This window comes from Ranitomeya variabilis, chromosome 4 (genome assembly GCF_051348905.1).
Source record: "Ranitomeya variabilis isolate aRanVar5 chromosome 4, aRanVar5.hap1, whole genome shotgun sequence".
Taxonomy (NCBI): Eukaryota; Metazoa; Chordata; class Amphibia; order Anura; family Dendrobatidae; genus Ranitomeya; species Ranitomeya variabilis.
In genome coordinates, this window is record NC_135235.1 from 267,868,929 (window position 1) to 267,888,538 (window position 19,610).

A 19,610-nucleotide genomic window follows, 5' to 3' on the forward strand; every position below is an offset into this window, starting at 1 on the left:
CGTCAGCACCAAACATATCTGTTGAGCTTAATTTAACCTATGGAAGCCAAAATAGTGCTCTTTTGGGCCAGTATATACTATAATATACTAAACTATAGTAAAAAGCAAACTATGAAAGAATTGCATTTCTTGCAACATTTCATCGCATTTGGAGGTTTATTTTTTTTTTTTTTTTCAATACATTGCATGGTAAAGTAATTGCAATGTGGGGCCCAGTGTAAGAATTCTGGGTTTGCATCCTAGGTCATGGGTCCAGCAGGACAATGACCTCAAACATACTGCAAGAAGCCCCCAAAATTGCTGTTGGGAGAAGGCGAAATATGAGAGACTTGGAGCAGTTTACAAAAGAAGAGTGGTCCAAAATTCCAGCTGAGAGGTGTAAGAAGCTTATTGATGGTTATAGGAAGCGATTGATTGCAGTTATGTGTACCAAAGGGAGTTGTCACATCTCTGTTGTTTGATAACCCAGGGCAAGAGTCTCATTCCCTGTCCCTAGTTCCAGGGGTGTCCTAGCTATTCCTGCTCCCCAGATTACTTCTGATGGTGAAAACATCTGGGCCACATAGCTTGCTGAGCTCCTGAATCAAACCTATATTTCTCCCCCTCACCCACCCAGGTTAATGGGGAATAATAGTGTATGCATATACACAAACCAGACAAACAAGGAAGGATGTACAGGGATAAAGGAAAATACTAATCATACAAATATGCACTCACAGACAACAGAGGGGAACACCAGGGAGAAAAGGAATGAAAACCAAATAGGAGTGGAAGAGGATTTGCACACAGCCGAAACACCAAGCAACAATCACAGATCAACACTCCAAAAGCCTCTACCAACAACCGACTCTTCCACTCCTCACCAGGCAGTACAATCCAGATTGCCAGAGGTGAGTACATAAAGCAGAGAGGAGTGGTCAATATTGAACTGCTGCGATCATCCAAGCAAAAAGCTTCAGAGACTCCATGCTGGACAAAGAGAGGAAGCATCTTTATAAAAACTATTTTTTTTTAGTCCTGTAGCATTTTTCATTTGTGGCTGATGGAGTTGAGTGAGGGTGTAGTTTTTATTGATACACATTTTATTTGCTATTTATTGTATATTTTTGGAGTTTCAATGCTCTTTTCTTAGTTTTAGGATTCATCTAAGGGGAGAGCAATTTTTTTATGTTTTATTAGGGTAATTATGCATGTGGTTATTTTGCTTTATTATTGTATTGTTAACATTGTTACCTATGACTGTTGTGTTTGAAACTGTTAAACTGTAAAGCGCTGCGGAATATGTTGGTGCTATATAAATAAAGATTATTATTATTATTATTATGTGGCAGTACCAAATATGTAAATTTTTTAATTTATGTTTTAGGAAAAGTGAGGTCATTTAAACTTTTTATTTGTTGTGTTTATGTTATATAAAAAAAGTTTGTCTGTTTTTTTCATACCTTTCATTACGTTAGTTCCCTAAGGGGACTTGAACTTGTGGTCACTTGATCATCTATACAATACCCTGCCATACTGTCTACTGGGCTCTGAAATGACAGACACCGTGTTATAAGCCCTTTAAATGCCTTTTTCATGCTTGATGGTGGCTTTTAATTTCTTGCGATTGGATCTTTAACTCTCCGGCGATGACAGGTTTAATAGTTCTCTTCGAACTGATGAGGCTGGTGTACTTCCTTTGAAAATCCATTACAGAATAACTGTGCAATCCTTTTTTAATGTTTGATTATCAATGATATTAAAAAGCTAGAGCCGGACTCATAAAATGCTCGTTTTATTATCGGTATTATACAGCCATTCAGACATGAATTTTTAAAGTAAGTACACCAGCCTCATCTGGTCTACAGTTTATATTGTAGGATTTGGAGACAGATTCTCTTTAACGTCTACTTGTTTCGACAGAGGAATCCTGCGCATGCACGGCCACTTTCCTGCATTGTCAGGTGGAGGTCCCAGCTGTTAGACAGCCACCCATCACACTTTTATGGCTCGTCTAATTAGTAAACCCCTTTATGCTCTGTAATCAGAGATTTAAATGATGTTTGACTTGCAAAATATCAGAGAATCGTAATTTCCTCTTCAGTAAGGCCATCAAATTGAGGTATCGCGCGCTTAATTGCTACAATGTGTTAGATTAGTTATAATTACAATTACATACTGTATCTCCATGCACGTACATACATTAATTATTCCAGACATTAAAAGGGAAGCACGCTGATAAAACTGGTCGGAATTTATCATTTTTGTTTCACTTTTCACAGTGCAAAAGTCATTTGATGGGAATAACATATGAACTCAGGTTCTATGGGGCACGGAGGAGCGAAAACAGGAATATTTACCCATCTGGTCATACAGTCATAGAACAAAAAAAGGGGGTGTGAATACATCAAATGCCCCAAAATTTAGGTTTTATGCTATTTTTAAATCTGCTGCTAGAACCATATGCACATTTTGCTGTTTTTGCAAACTTTACACTACTTTTCACCAATCTGGTGCTGGATCTCCACTCCTGGCATCAGTGGTGGCAACTTTTCTCATAGTGGTCAGAATGTGTGCCACCCAGTCAGTATTACAGACAGGACCGGGTGTGGAGGGGATGTAGCCTTCTTTTCCATGCCGGCCAATGTATTAGACAAGGCTGACAATGTTTCAGGGATTGTCCCAACTTGCTGATCATCAGAGGTCTGATTGCTGGGACTACCATAATCCCAAGATCAGATCCCTAAAGAATAAAGAAATGGCCACGCATGCACTTCACCGCTCCATTCATTGTCTATAGGACTTCCAGAGATGTGGGACTCTCATTGACAATGAATGATGCAGAGGTGGGCTCACCTGGTGAGATGGATTCTTTAAGTCTCAGATCCGGGCATTTACACTCATCCCTGGCGTTGGTGAATCAAGCAGGAAGGCATGTGGGAAGCGAGGACTTGGCGCACTCAGTAATTTGGGGAGCAATAGGGATTGAAGCAAGTTAAGGCATGGTGTGCACAGAAGGTGGAGTATACCAAACAAAAGTCTTGAGTCTCAATCCTTAGGCACAGGTATGTATCGTAATAGCTGTTAAGTAGTATTAGGGAGATAAAGTCACTGAGTCATGTTGGACAACCTGCAAACCAGACGTGGAGCACAACAGAGGGCAGCAAACCAGGGTGAAGGAAGCAGAGCCCGGTTTACCCAGGACAGGTGTAAGATCATTGTAGAACCTTGATCTTTGTGTTGGACACTCAACCATCAGCAGGGTCTGTGAATAGATGATACATGTCAGAGTTGGAACAACCCCTTCATTAGTGGTTCTACTGGGGGTCAATCTCAAGGACTGAACGGGGGACAAAACATCAGGTGGGTATGGTGCCAATGGACACACTTACTGCTTCCATTTAAATTCCAATTTGGCTTTTGTCATGTCCAGCTGCTGTATTACCCAAACTACATTGGTGCGTGTAATATTGGATTAATCTTTTCTCGTTGATCTATCTATTTGACCACAAGGTGCCCATAGGATTTGACACTTGTACTGCTTGACTTCTTCTAGCCTTAACTTTTCTGTCTGATCTCCCAGATGTTCCTTTTTCTATGTTTGTGGCTCCAACTTTTTTGTAATTGTCACCACTTCTCTTGCTCTGACCCATCTTAAAATAGATTTTTTTTCCAACCAGCAGCTACTCCATGAACACAACGCAGGTGCCCCTAAGGGTGAAGTGCACTCTACGAAGCTCTTCTTTAAAAAACTGGCGCACGTTTTGCAAATTGGCTTTCTATTTGACACATATGAAGCAGATGACTCAGAATTCAGAGTTTAAGCTATAATTCCCCTACGATGAGCAGATGAAGTATCTTATGGGTTTCTAATGGCGCTTTCGATATTATGTGCGTCTTTACGGCAGCGCTAGTTTGTCTGGGCTAAAACCTCTCATGAATACGAATGAGAAGCTGGATATGAGGAATACAGTGAATACATTTTATTTCGTTCCTGTAAGTACTTATGTCGCAATAAAAGTTAAAAAGATGAAAGTTTATTAGAAGACGAAGGGAGTGCGTTGATTGCGGGGTTAGCGTTTGCCGGTTTAGCATGTGTTTAAGAAAATTGTCGATATGTTTCACTTATAAACCTCAGAATCGTTTTTTGATTCCTGGATAACAAGCACTTGTAAGCAGTTTACAATCCAATTTGCTACTTAGTAAATCGGCTGAGCGGTCATTTATGTTCTGAACATTATTGTGCCTTTTTTAATATATATTTTTTAATTTTTCCAAACTTAAAAAAAAAATAACCTTAATAAATGTCTCATGTGTAAATCATGTGTGATCGCAGATTTTTTTTTCCAATTTTTTTTAATTAAAATGCATTATATAAAGATAGAGACAAAGGTGCGGAAATGAAGAAACAATTGGAGCTATACATGAAATAACGGGAGGTTAATTAGAATTCACAGTCTTGACTTGGCAGATCCCGAAAAGGTAATATATGTAAGATGGAAGTCAGAGATGTAGGAAAAAAAATTACAGAATGGACCCCCAATAAAAGTAGCATTTATTAGACTAAAAGCACAATTAATTAATTGCTGAATATAAGGGGAACAAGACAACTTACAAATAATGACCTAACACAATACCCTACATAAGAGAGCTTTCATTCCTAATAAAGAAAATAAATACATACTCACCAAACAATCTCCTTTCACTCCTCCGGCCAGTATGGACGCATGACCACTGCAGACAGTCACTGGCTGCAGAGGTGACTGCATGGAAAAATGCTCAGCAATTGGGTTAGGCATCTCAAAGAAGATGGGTTGTATGATGGAACTAAAAGTTTTCTTAGGAAATTTGATCTGGAGAAAAGGGTGGCCATCATAAAAATGTGTTCTTTTTGCAAGACACTCATCTTGTAGTGCAGTGGTCCTACTCCAGTCTTCAGTTTGTTCTGGCGTAGATTCCACTAGGTACTGAAATTTGACATGCTCTCAACAGCCCGTTCTACTGAGATCAAGAGATCTTCTATAGGATTAAGATCTGGTAACCTTGAAGACCAAGAATTCAAAGAAGACTCTTGATCATGTTCTTGAGAGTGATCCAGTAACATGGCACATTATCTTTTTGCTGTAGAGGAAACAGTTACCTTGAAGGGATGAACTTGGCCATCCACAATGCTTAGGTAAGCCCTACTATCCAAAAAAGCATCCACGGGTATCAGAGAAGCCAAGGTCTGCCAAGAAAGCATTCCCCACACACAGTTACTCCACCTCCACCATCTTGCACTATTGACTAGCAATTAAATTCGAGTGGAATTGAATTTTATAAATTCCACATTCACCAAAATTTAGATTTTTTTTGCTTGCGTGTGGATTCAGGAAAATGGCGGATGCTGGCTGAGATTTTTCTGAACTTATAAAAGGGTTAAAAAAAGTCATCTCACGGCTCACTGCTCACCTCTCTGGACCTGCTGCTACTCACCACCATCCGTTCGGTTCTCGTTGCATTGTTTGATCCCCCACTTGTGTTGGAATCTTAGTTCTTCTCCTGGGTGGGTTCTATGCAGGCCCGTCATGATGTCACAACATCGCTGACTTCGTGCATGCCTATGCAGAACCTTCAGGGGCTCTATAACACCCAGAAGTTTGGTGCAGTGCGACTGGTGCACCAAATATTCCTACTCGAGCGGCAGGGGATGAGAAGATGAGTCGAGGACCGGATGTGTGTCGGTGAATAGCAGAAGGACCGTAGAACTGGGAGGTTAGTGTAACAATTGTTTTTTTTGTGTTACGTTTATTATGCTCTGGGCTCTTTTCAGACTTCAGAGCATATTAAAGGACATTAAATTCACAGAGAATAACTTTTCACCTAATCGAATTTCCTGGGAAAAACAACACGAACAGTTGAGTTCAAACTGCCTGGTCCCATCATCTCTACTATAGATGTTTGCCTAGAAGGGTTCATTGATTCATTCTGTTTGCTCCAATTTCTGACTCACCAAACAGCATGGTGCAAAAGAAATCCACATTTATCTGACCAAACAATGCTTTTCCACTGCTCAGTGATCCAATGTTTGTGCTCTCTTCTCCAGCGGAGTGTTTCTCTTTTCAATAGACAGCCATGGTGCTGGACATGGTCATCTACCGTTATCAGTAGATGATCAACAAGATTTGCAGGACCCTGGTAGTTTGTGGCTGTCAAAAAGAGCCAGAAGAACCTCCTCCTCCTTGCCGGCATTCCTGGCACCTCTTCCGATTAGTAGGCATGGCTCCACATCATAGTAGCAGTTCACGCACGTATGAAGTCATCTTGGGCATACTAATCACTAGAGACATTGGTAATGCCATCAAGTTAGAGTAGGTTTGCATGGCTCTGGTTGGTGGCCATGTGCTACCGAGATGGCCACTGAACGAGAGCCCTGTGAATCTATTTGATCATTTTTAGTTAGTTTTATTCCATCTGTGCTAAAGAATGATGAGTAGTGTTGAGCGATACCTTCCGATATCGGAAAGTATCGGTATCGGAAAGTATCGGCCGATACCGTCAAAGTATCGGATCTAATCCGATACCGATACCCGATCCCAATGCAAGTCAATGGGACGAAAATATCGGAATTAAAATAAACCCTTTATACACTTGTAGGTTCATTCTACATGAAGGAAAACAACTAAGAATAATGTAGGATGTATTGGGGGACGTGGCGGAGATATTAAAGGCACAGAGGTTTAGCCCAATGTAATAGAATAGCAGGATTTTGCGTTTTTTTTTATGACGTTCGGCGTTAGAAAGAATTTGACTATGTTAATTTTTTTTTTAATGTCAGATATTGATGTTTCACTGCTTCCACGCCCTTCACCTTTTTTTTTACTTCTCCCACGCTTTCTTCTTAATTATCCTCATCATCAGCTTCTTTGACATCAACTTCTTCACCTTATTCATCTTCTTCTTCATCTTCTACCTATTATTTTTTGGGTTACATTGTTCATATTGTTTTTAGTTTACTATTATCTTCATCATATTCTACTTCTTCATCATATTCTTATTTGTGACAGGCATTCCCGTAGTTGTTATCTATAAAAGTTTGAAGATTACACCTTCCGTTCTGCCTGTCACAAAACAGTTACATTTGTCCGCGTTCAGTTTGGCCTGCAGCATCAGGCTTTATCCAGGGGCACCACGAGGAGGAACGGACTCACCCCCATACACTGCTTAGTCTTCTTCTGCTTATAATTTACATAATATTTTTTGCTCTGATATTTTGTGTTATGCTTAATGTCCTTCTGCTCTTTGTTCTGCAGCCTCTTGTTCTTCTGCTTCTCGGTCTTCCAGGTCGTCGTCGTCTCCAGGGTCGTCGTCTCCGGGGTCGTCGTCATCGGGGTGGTCTCCGGGGTCGTCGTCATCGGGGTGGTCTTCAGGGTCATCGTCTCCAGGGTCGTCGTCATCACGGTGGTTGTCGTCTCTGGTGTCGTCGTCATCTTAGGGGTGGTCTTCCGGGTCATCGTGTTTAGTCTCTTGAACTTGGAAATGTAGCAGAAGGTACAAGAAGGCTGAGAAAATGCCGAGAACCAGCTGATGGAACTGGAACTCGGATGGCTACCCGAAGGTCCAAGAGCCAATGGAACGACCGAGGACCAGCTGACGTTACTGGAACCCGGTTACTAAGCAGGAGGTACCTGTGCTGAAAGCACTACCAAGGACCACCTGACGTTGGTGGAACTCAGATACCCAGAGGGAGGCACCTAAGCCAAAGGCTCTGCCCGGAACCAGCTGACGGTACTGGAACCAGGATGGGGAGCAGAAGGTACAAGAGCAAAAGACACTGCCGAGAACCAGCTGACGGTGCTGGAACCCGGATGGGTAGCCGAAGGTCCAAGAGCCAATGGAACTACCGAGGACCAGCTGACGTTACTGGAACCCGGTTACTAAGCAGGAGGTACCCGTGCCTGAAAGCACTACCAAGGACCACCTGACGTTGGTGGAACTCGGATACCAAAGGGAGGCACCTAAGCCAAAGGCTCTGCCCGGAACCAGCTGACGGTACTGGAACCAGGATGGGGAGCAGAAGGTCCAAGAGCAAGTGTCTGCGTGGCTTTTGCAGGACACGTTGCCGGCTGCACAGCAGGGGAACAGCTGGCGGTGCTGGACCCCACTGACACATTGGCGAGGTGTTTGGCTCTGTGCAGCCAGCACTTCCGGACAGCAACTAGCGGTGTTGGAGCCCGGGCTCTGCAGGGGGAGCAGAGTGTAGGCCGAAGCCTACTTGAACCAATTTCAAAGGTAACCTTTAACCCCCCCTCAGGGGTTAGAAAGTAGAAGAGCCACAGCTTATGCAGCAGTAGTGCTGCACAAGTCAAAGGTTGCTCTTTTAATTTCGCTCCTTGCACACGCTGAATGAAACACGTATAACATTTAGCCCTTTATACAGTCAAACTGTGTTGGAGGCGCGAGTTCCCTTTGTAATGAGACGCAGCACAGATGTCAAGAATCCCACCTTGGTGCTGGGTGCAGCCTCCTGAGCGTTGTTATTTGCTGTACAGGAGTCTGCGCTGTCGTGTTATCCCCTGGCCTAGCGCTGTTAGCGCTGCCCATCTTCTGACCTCATTTAATGTTGGCTGGTGCGGTTCGCGATGCCCATGAATCACAGCCCCGCAGTGTATTGACATAGTTAAAACACTGCGGGGCTGGGATTCATGGCCTGGCGCAGTACATATGTTCGCCTCTCGCTTGGGTTCTTACACCTGCTTCAGACTATGTGGCGTCAGCTGATCCCTTATCGCATGCCACGGCCATGAAGCCGCACAGTCTGAAGAAGGCGGAAGGAGATGAGGGACAGGCGAACTGATGCACTGCTCATGCCCATCAAACACACCCTCGCAGTCCCAATAAATAAGACACCGAGGGGCGTTGTGTGGGTCAGGGCGGCCGCAGAGGCGCAGGCAGCCAAACAATGATGCCAGAAGACGGGCAGCGCTACCAAGGGGGTTGCAGCGTGTCATTACAAAGGAAAGTCACACCACCGGGACGGTTAAATGGTCACACAGAGGACACATTGCAGACGTGTTTTCAGTTCCACATGTGCGAGGAGAATACGTTTCTGAGCCACCTTGCACACATGCAGCATTACCGCTGTACAAGGTGGCTGGATAACGTAAAAACGCCTGGGGGAGGGGGGACAGGTTCCCTTCAATTTCAGTTCTTGTGTCTGCGTGGCTTTTGCAGGACACGTTGCCGGCTGCACAGCAGGGGAACAGCTGGCGGTGCTGGACCCCACTGACACATTGGCTGGTGTTTTTCTCTGTGCAGCTAGCACATCTGGGCCCCAACTGGCGGTTTGTTAGAGCCCAGGGTCAGCAGGAGGAGGAGGAGCAGGAGCAGGGGGAGGGGAGTGTAGGCCGAAGCCTGCACTGGCGGCAGCTTTGGGTCTGTTGTGTCTGCGTGGCGGTCGCAGGACACGATGCCGGCTGCACAGCAGGGGAACAGCTGGCGGTGCTGAACCCCACTGACACATTGGCGAGGTGTTTTTCTCTGTGCAGCTAGCAGTACCGGGCCCCAACTGGCGGTGTTGGAGCCCCGGGCTCTGCAGGGGGAGCAGAGTGTAGGCCGAAGCCTACTTGAACCAATTTCAAAGGTAACCTTTAACCCCCCCTCAGGGGTTAGAAAGTAGAAGAGCCACAGCTTATGCAGCAGTAGTGCTGCACAAGTCAAAGGTTGCTCTTTTAATTTCGCTCCTTGCACACGCTGAATGAAACACGTATAACATTTAGCCCTTTATACAGTCAAACTGTGTTGGAGGCGCGAGTTCCCTTTGTAATGAGACGCAGCACAGATGTCAAGAATCCCACCTTGGTGCTGGGTGCAGCCTCCTGAGCGTTGTTATTTGCTGTACAGGAGTCTGCGCTGTCGTGTTATCCCCTGGCCTAGCGCTGTTAGCGCTGCCCATCTTCTGACCTCATTTAATGTTGGCTGGTGCGGTTCGCGATGCCCATGAATCACAGCCCCGCAGTGTATTGACATAGTTAAAACACTGCGGGGCTGGGATTCATGGCCTGGCGCAGTACATATGTTCGCCTCTCGCTTGGGTTCTTACACCTGCTTCAGACTATGTGGCGTCAGCTGATCCCTTATCGCATGCCACGGCCATGAAGCCGCACAGTCTGAAGAAGGCGGAAGGAGATGAGGGACAGGCGAACTGATGCACTGCTCATGCCCATCAAACACACCCTCGCAGTCCCAATAAATAAGACACCGAGGGGCGTTGTGTGGGTCAGGGCGGCCGCAGAGGCGCAGGCAGCCAAACAATGATGCCAGAAGACGGGCAGCGCTACCAAGGGGGTTGCAGCGTGTCATTACAAAGGAAAGTCACACCACCGGGACGGTTAAATGGTCACACAGAGGACACATTGCAGATGTGTTTTCAGTTCCACATGTGCGAGGAGAATACGTTTCTGAGCCACCTTGCACACATGCAGCATTACCGCTGTACAAGGTGGCTGGATAACGTAAAAACGCCTGGGGGAGGGGGGACAGGTTCCCTTCAATTTCAGTTCTTGTGTCTGCGTGGCTTTTGCAGGACACGTTGCCGGCTGCACAGCAGGGGAACAGCTGGCGGTGCTGGACCCCACTGACACATTGGCTGGTGTTTTTCTCTGTGCAGCTAGCACATCTGGGCCCCAACTGGCGGTTTGTTAGAGCCCAGGGTCAGCAGGAGGAGGAGGAGCAGGAGCAGGGGGAGGGGAGTGTAGGCCGAAGCCTGCACTGGCGGCAGCTTTGGGTCTGTTGTGTCTGCGTGGCGGTCGCAGGACACGATGCCGGCTGCACAGCAGGGGAACAGCTGGCGGTGCTGAACCCCACTGACACATTGGCGAGGTGTTTTTCTCTGTGCAGCTAGCAGTACCGGGCCCCAACTGGCGGTGTTGGAGCCCCGGGCTCTGCAGGGGGAGCAGAGTGTAGGCCGAAGCCTACTTGAACCAATTTCAAAGGTAACCTTTAACCCCCCCTCAGGGGTTAGAAAGTAGAAGAGCCACAGCTTATGCAGCAGTAGTGCTGCACAAGTCAAAGGTTGCTCTTTTAATTTCGCTCCTTGCACACGCTGAATGAAACACGTATAACATTTAGCCCTTTATACAGTCAAACTGTGTTGGAGGCGCGAGTTCCCTTTGTAATGAGACGCAGCACAGATGTCAAGAATCCCACCTTGGTGCTGGGTGCAGCCTCCTGAGCGTTGTTATTTGCTGTACAGGAGTCTGCGCTGTCGTGTTATCCCCTGGCCTAGCGCTGTTAGCGCTGCCCATCTTCTGACCTCATTTAATGTTGGCTGGTGCGGTTCGCGATGCCCATGAATCACAGCCCCGCAGTGTATTGACATAGTTAAAACACTGCGGGGCTGGGATTCATGGCCTGGCGCAGTACATATGTTCGCCTCTCGCTTGGGTTCTTACACCTGCTTCAGACTATGTGGCGTCAGCTGATCCCTTATCGCATGCCACGGCCATGAAGCCGCACAGTCTGAAGAAGGCGGAAGGAGATGAGGGACAGGCGAACTGATGCACTGCTCATGCCCATCAAACACACCCTCGCAGTCCCAATAAATAAGACACCGAGGGGCGTTGTGTGGGTCAGGGCGGCCGCAGAGGCGCAGGCAGCCAAACAATGATGCCAGAAGACGGGCAGCGCTACCAAGGGGGTTGCAGCGTGTCATTACAAAGGAAAGTCACACCACCGGGACGGTTAAATGGTCACACAGAGGACACATTGCAGACGTGTTTTCAGTTCCACATGTGCGAGGAGAATACGTTTCTGAGCCACCTTGCACACATGCAGCATTACCGCTGTACAAGGTGGCTGGATAACGTAAAAACGCCTGGGGGAGGGGGGACAGGTTCCCTTCAATTTCAGTTCTTGTGTCTGCGTGGCTTTTGCAGGACACGTTGCCGGCTGCACAGCAGGGGAACAGCTGGCGGTGCTGGACCCCACTGACACATTGGCTGGTGTTTTTCTCTGTGCAGCTAGCACATCTGGGCCCCAACTGGCGGTTTGTTAGAGCCCAGGGTCAGCAGGAGGAGGAGGAGCAGGAGCAGGGGGAGGGGAGTGTAGGCCGAAGCCTGCACTGGCGGCAGCTTTGGGTCTGTTGTGTCTGCGTGGCGGTCGCAGGACACGATGCCGGCTGCACAGCAGGGGAACAGCTGGCGGTGCTGAACCCCACTGACACATTGGCGAGGTGTTTTTCTCTGTGCAGCTAGCAGTACCGGGCCCCAACTGGCGGTGTTGGAGCCCCGGGCTCTGCAGGGGGAGCAGAGTGTAGGCCGAAGCCTACTTGAACCAATTTCAAAGGTAACCTTTAACCCCCCCTCAGGGGTTAGAAAGTAGAAGAGCCACAGCTTATGCAGCAGTAGTGCTGCACAAGTCAAAGGTTGCTCTTTTAATTTCGCTCCTTGCACACGCTGAATGAAACACGTATAACATTTAGCCCTTTATACAGTCAAACTGTGTTGGAGGCGCGAGTTCCCTTTGTAATGAGACGCAGCACAGATGTCAAGAATCCCACCTTGGTGCTGGGTGCAGCCTCCTGAGCGTTGTTATTTGCTGTACAGGAGTCTGCGCTGTCGTGTTATCCCCTGGCCTAGCGCTGTTAGCGCTGCCCATCTTCTGACCTCATTTAATGTTGGCTGGTGCGGTTCGCGATGCCCATGAATCACAGCCCCGCAGTGTATTGACATAGTTAAAACACTGCGGGGCTGGGATTCATGGCCTGGCGCAGTACATATGTTCGCCTCTCGCTTGGGTTCTTACACCTGCTTCAGACTATGTGGCGTCAGCTGATCCCTTATCGCATGCCACGGCCATGAAGCCGCACAGTCTGAAGAAGGCGGAAGGAGATGAGGGACAGGCGAACTGATGCACTGCTCATGCCCATCAAACACACCCTCGCAGTCCCAATAAATAAGACACCGAGGGGCGTTGTGTGGGTCAGGGCGGCCGCAGAGGCGCAGGCAGCCAAACAATGATGCCAGAAGACGGGCAGCGCTACCAAGGGGGTTGCAGCGTGTCATTACAAAGGAAAGTCACACCACCGGGACGGTTAAATGGTCACACAGAGGACACATTGCAGACGTGTTTTCAGTTCCACATGTGCGAGGAGAATACGTTTCTGAGCCACCTTGCACACATGCAGCATTACCGCTGTACAAGGTGGCTGGATAACGTAAAAACGCCTGGGGGAGGGGGGACAGGTTCCCTTCAATTTCAGTTCTTGTGTCTGCGTGGCTTTTGCAGGACACGTTGCCGGCTGCACAGCAGGGGAACAGCTGGCGGTGCTGGACCCCACTGACACATTGGCTGGTGTTTTTCTCTGTGCAGCTAGCACATCTGGGCCCCAACTGGCGGTTTGTTAGAGCCCAGGGTCAGCAGGAGGAGGAGGAGCAGGAGCAGGGGGAGGGGAGTGTAGGCCGAAGCCTGCACTGGCGGCAGCTTTGGGTCTGTTGTGTCTGCGTGGCGGTCGCAGGACACGATGCCGGCTGCACAGCAGGGGAACAGCTGGCGGTGCTGAACCCCACTGACACATTGGCGAGGTGTTTTTCTCTGTGCAGCTAGCAGTACCGGGCCCCAACTGGCGGTGTTGGAGCCCCGGGCTCTGCAGGGGGAGCAGAGTGTAGGCCGAAGCCTACTTGAACCAATTTCAAAGGTAACCTTTAACCCCCCCTCAGGGGTTAGAAAGTAGAAGAGCCACAGCTTATGCAGCAGTAGTGCTGCACAAGTCAAAGGTTGCTCTTTTAATTTCGCTCCTTGCACACGCTGAATGAAACACGTATAACATTTAGCCCTTTATACAGTCAAACTGTGTTGGAGGCGCGAGTTCCCTTTGTAATGAGACGCAGCACAGATGTCAAGAATCCCACCTTGGTGCTGGGTGCAGCCTCCTGAGCGTTGTTATTTGCTGTACAGGAGTCTGCGCTGTCGTGTTATCCCCTGGCCTAGCGCTGTTAGCGCTGCCCATCTTCTGACCTCATTTAATGTTGGCTGGTGCGGTTCGCGATGCCCATGAATCACAGCCCCGCAGTGTATTGACATAGTTAAAACACTGCGGGGCTGGGATTCATGGCCTGGCGCAGTACATATGTTCGCCTCTCGCTTGGGTTCTTACACCTGCTTCAGACTATGTGGCGTCAGCTGATCCCTTATCGCATGCCACGGCCATGAAGCCGCACAGTCTGAAGAAGGCGGAAGGAGATGAGGGACAGGCGAACTGATGCACTGCTCATGCCCATCAAACACACCCTCGCAGTCCCAATAAATAAGACACCGAGGGGCGTTGTGTGGGTCAGGGCGGCCGCAGAGGCGCAGGCAGCCAAACAATGATGCCAGAAGACGGGCAGCGCTACCAAGGGGGTTGCAGCGTGTCATTACAAAGGAAAGTCACACCACCGGGACGGTTAAATGGTCACACAGAGGACACATTGCAGACGTGTTTTCAGTTCCACATGTGCGAGGAGAATACGTTTCTGAGCCACCTTGCACACATGCAGCATTACCGCTGTACAAGGTGGCTGGATAACGTAAAAACGCCTGGGGGAGGGGGGACAGGTTCCCTTCAATTTCAGTTCTTGTGTCTGCGTGGCTTTTGCAGGACACGTTGCCGGCTGCACAGCAGGGGAACAGCTGGCGGTGCTGGACCCCACTGACACATTGGCTGGTGTTTTTCTCTGTGCAGCTAGCACATCTGGGCCCCAACTGGCGGTTTGTTAGAGCCCAGGGTCAGCAGGAGGAGGAGGAGCAGGAGCAGGGGGAGGGGAGTGTAGGCCGAAGCCTGCACTGGCGGCAGCTTTGGGTCTGTTGTGTCTGCGTGGCGGTCGCAGGACACGATGCCGGCTGCACAGCAGGGGAACAGCTGGCGGTGCTGAACCCCACTGACACATTGGCGAGGTGTTTTTCTCTGTGCAGCTAGCAGTACCGGGCCCCAACTGGCGGTGTTGGAGCCCCGGGCTCTGCAGGGGGAGCAGAGTGTAGGCCGAAGCCTACTTGAACCAATTTCAAAGGTAACCTTTAACCCCCCCTCAGGGGTTAGAAAGTAGAAGAGCCACAGCTTATGCAGCAGTAGTGCTGCACAAGTCAAAGGTTGCTCTTTTAATTTCGCTCCTTGCACACGCTGAATGAAACACGTATAACATTTAGCCCTTTATACAGTCAAACTGTGTTGGAGGCGCGAGTTCCCTTTGTAATGAGACGCAGCACAGATGTCAAGAATCCCACCTTGGTGCTGGGTGCAGCCTCCTGAGCGTTGTTATTTGCTGTACAGGAGTCTGCGCTGTCGTGTTATCCCCTGGCCTAGCGCTGTTAGCGCTGCCCATCTTCTGACCTCATTTAATGTTGGCTGGTGCGGTTCGCGATGCCCATGAATCACAGCCCCGCAGTGTATTGACATAGTTAAAACACTGCGGGGCTGGGATTCATGGCCTGGCGCAGTACATATGTTCGCCTCTCGCTTGGGTTCTTACACCTGCTTCAGACTATGTGGCGTCAGCTGATCCCTTATCGCATGCCACGGCCATGAAGCCGCACAGTCTGAAGAAGGCGGAAGGAGATGAGGGACAGGCGAACTGATGCACTGCTCATGCCCATCAAACACACCCTCGCAGTCCCAATAAATAAGACACCGAGGGGCGTTGTGTGGGTCAGGGCGGCCGCAGAGGCGCAGGCAGCCAAACAATGATGCCAGAAGACGGGCAGCGCTACCAAGGGGGTTGCAGCGTGTCATTACAAAGGAAAGTCACACCACCGGGACGGTTAAATGGTCACACAGAGGACACATTGCAGACGTGTTTTCAGTTCCACATGTGCGAGGAGAATACGTTTCTGAGCCACCTTGCACACATGCAGCATTACCGCTGTACAAGGTGGCTGGATAACGTAAAAACGCCTGGGGGAGGGGGGACAGGTTCCCTTCAATTTCAGTTCTTGTGTCTGCGTGGCTTTTGCAGGACACGTTGCCGGCTGCACAGCAGGGGAACAGCTGGCGGTGCTGGACCCCACTGACACATTGGCTGGTGTTTTTCTCTGTGCAGCTAGCACATCTGGGCCCCAACTGGCGGTTTGTTAGAGCCCAGGGTCAGCAGGAGGAGGAGGAGCAGGAGCAGGGGGAGGGGAGTGTAGGCCGAAGCCTGCACTGGCGGCAGCTTTGGGTCTGTTGTGTCTGCGTGGCGGTCGCAGGACACGATGCCGGCTGCACAGCAGGGGAACAGCTGGCGGTGCTGAACCCCACTGACACATTGGCGAGGTGTTTTTCTCTGTGCAGCTAGCAGTACCGGGCCCCAACTGGCGGTGTTAGAGCCCAGGGTCAGCAGGAGGAGCAGGGGGAGCGGAGTGTAGGCCGAAGCCTGCACTCGAGCAAGTTGAAAGGAAACCTTTAACCCCCCCCCCCCCCAGGCGTTTGTAGCTGAAAGAGCCATTGTGTACAGCACTAATGCTGGAAAAGGTAAACTTAGCTCTTTTAATTATGGTCCTTGCACATTTAATTATGGTCCCTCCCTACGGCTTTTTCAGACTGTGCGGTGTCACGGCCGTGGCATGCTATTAGGGACCAGCTGACATCGCACAGTCTGAAGAAGCCGTAGGGAGGGGAGTGAGAGGCGAGGATATGCACTGCGCACGGGCACGGATCACAGGCCCGCGGTGGGATTACATTAGACGACACTGCGAGGCGGGATCTCGGCCAGCGCACCCGCACAGGCGCAGCCAGCCTGACACCAAATGATGTCAGAAGACGGGCAGCGCAAAATGTGTGCATGGCCAAGGGCTAACCTAACAGCGCAGGCTCCGGGACAGATTCAAACAACGCTGAGGAGGCGGCGCACGGCGCCAAGGGGGTAAAAATGATGGCTGTGCTGCGTCACACGACAAAGGAAAGTTCCACCTACCGGACGGTTTAACGCTGTGAGGGGACACATTTCATAACTGTTAGGTTCCGCATGTGCAAGGAGCACCACGAAAAGAGGCACTTTTTCCCTTTGCATCATTACTGCTGCACAAGGTGGCTCCTTCAGTAACAAACACCTGGGGGGGGGGGGGACAGGTTCCCTTAAAGTAAACTTGTTGTGACTGCGTGGCGGTCGCAGTACACGTTGCCGTATACACAGCAGGGGAACAGCTGGCGGTGCTGAACCCCACTAACACATTGGCGAGGTGTTTGGCTCTGTGCGTACAGCACTTCTGGACGGCAACTGGCGGTGTTGGAGCCCAGGGACAGGTGGAGGAGGAGGAGGTTGGAGGAGGTTGGAGGAGGTAGGAGGGATTGCCACACACACAGCAGGGGAACAGCTGACGTTACTGAACCCCAATAACAGAGGAGGGACTGTTGACTGTGCGTACAGCACTTCTGGACGGCAACTGGCGGTGTTGGAGCCCAGGGACAGGTGGAGGAGGAGGAGGAGGTTGGAGGAGGTTGGAGGGATTGCCACACACACAGCAGGGGAACAGCTGACGTTACTGAACCCCAATAACAGGGGAGGGACTGTTGACTGTGCGTACAGCACTTCTGGACGGCAACTGGCGGTGTTGGAGCCCAGGGACAGGTGGAGGAGGAGGAGGAGGTTGGAGGAGGTTGGAGGGATTGCCACACACACAGCAGGGGAACAGCTGACGTTACTGAACCCCAATAACAGAGGAGGGACTGTTGACTGTGCGTACAGCACTTCTGGACGGCAACTGGCGGTGTTGGAGCCCAGGGACAGGTGGAGGAGGAGGAGGTTGGAGGAGGTAGGAGGGATTGCCACACACACAGCAGGGGAACAGCTGACGTTACTGAACCCCAATAACAGAGGAGGGACTGTTGACTGTGCGTACAGCACTTCTGGACGGCAACTGGCGGTGTTGGAGCCCAGGGACAGGTGGAGGAGGAGGAGGAGGTTGGAGGAGGTTGGAGGAGGTAGGAGGGATTGCCACACACACAGCAGGGGAACAGCTGACGTTACTGAACCCCAATAACAGAGGAGGGACTGTTGACTGTGCGTACAGCACTTCTGGACGGCAACTGGCGGTGTTGGAGCCCAGGGACAGGTGGAGGAGGAGGAGGTTGGAGGAGGTAGGAGGGATTGCCACACACACAGCAGGGGAACAGCTGACGTTACTGAACCCCAATAACAGAGGAGGGACTGTTGACTGTGCGTACAGCACTTCTGGACGGCAACTGGCGGTGTTGGAGCCCAGGGACAGGTGGAGGAGGAGGAGGAGGTTGGAGGAGGTTGGAGGAGGTAGGAGGGATTGCCACACACACAGCAGGGGAACAGCTGACGTTACTGAACCCCAATAACAGAGGAGGGACTGTTGACTGTGCGTACAGCACTTCTGGACGGCAACTGGCGGTGTTGGAGCCCAGGGACAGGTGGAGGAGGAGGAGGTTGGAGGAGGTAGGAGGGATTGCCACACACACAGCAGGGGAACAGCTGACGTTACTGAACCCCAATAACAGAGGAGGGACTGTTGACTGTGCGTACAGCACTTCTGGACGGCAACTGGCGGTGTTGGAGCCCAGGGACAGGTGGAGGAGGAGGAGGAGGTTGGAGGAGGTTGGAGGAGGTAGGAGGGATTGCCACACACACAGCAGGGGAACAGCTGACGTTACTGAACCCCAATAACAGAGGAGGGACTGTTGACTGTGCGTACAGCACTTCTGGACGGCAACTGGCGGTGTTGGAGCCCAGGGACAGGTGGAGGAGGAGGAGGAGGTTGGAGGAGGTTGGAGGGATTGCCACACACACAGCAGGGGAACAGCTGATGTTACTGAACCCCAATAACAGAGGAGGGACTGTTGACTGTGCGTACAGCACTTCTGGACGGCAACTGGCGGTGTTGGAGCCCAGGGACAGGTGGAGGAGGAGGAGGAGGTTGGAGGAGGTTGGAGGAGGTAGGAGGGATTGCCACACACACAGCAGGGGAACAGCTGACGTTACTGAACCCCAATAACAGAGGAGGGACTGTTGACTGTGCGTACAGCACTTCTGGACGGCAACTGGCGGTGTTGGAGCCCAGGGACAGGTGGAGGAGGAGGAGGTTGGAGGAGGTAGGAGGGATTGCCACACACACAGCAGGGGAACACCTGACGTTACTGAACCCCAATAACAGAGGAGGGACTGTTGACTGTGCGTACAGCACTTCTGGACGGCAACTGGCGGTGTTGGAGCCCAGGGACAGGTGGAGGAGGAGGAGGAGGTTGGAGGAGGTTGGAGGAGGTAGGAGGGATTGCCACACACACAGCAGGGGAACAGCTGACGTTACTGAACCCCAATAACAGAGGAGGGACTGTTGACTGTGCGTACAGCACTTCTGGACGGCAACTGGCGGTGTTGGAGCCCAGGGACAGGTGGAGGAGGAGGAGGAGGTTGGAGGAGGTAGGAGGGATTGCCACACACACAGCAGGGGAACAGCTGACGTTACTGAACCCCAATAACAGAGGAGGGACTGTTGACTGTGCGTACAGCACTTCTGGACGGCAACTGGCGGTGTTGGAGCCCAGGGACAGGTGGAGGAGGAGGAGGAGGTTGGAGGAGGTTGGAGGGATTGCCACACACACAGCAGGGGAACAGCTGACGTTACTGAACCCCAATAACAGAGGAGGGACTGTTGACTGTGCGTACAGCACTTCTGGA

The 19,610-nt window shown here is 50.3% G+C and overlaps 1 long non-coding RNA gene across 1 annotated transcript in view; it reads right to left on the bottom strand.

Moving 5' to 3' along the window:
• LOC143768809 (uncharacterized) overlaps nucleotides 1-5,500 on the bottom strand; it is a 35,085-nt gene extending 29,585 nt beyond the window's left edge. The window contains exon 1 of the long non-coding RNA XR_013214039.1: nucleotides 5,431-5,500. This is a non-coding gene — a long non-coding RNA (uncharacterized LOC143768809). The remainder of the gene's footprint in view (nucleotides 1-5,430) is intronic.
• Nucleotides 5,501-19,610: the final 14,110 nt, after the last annotated feature.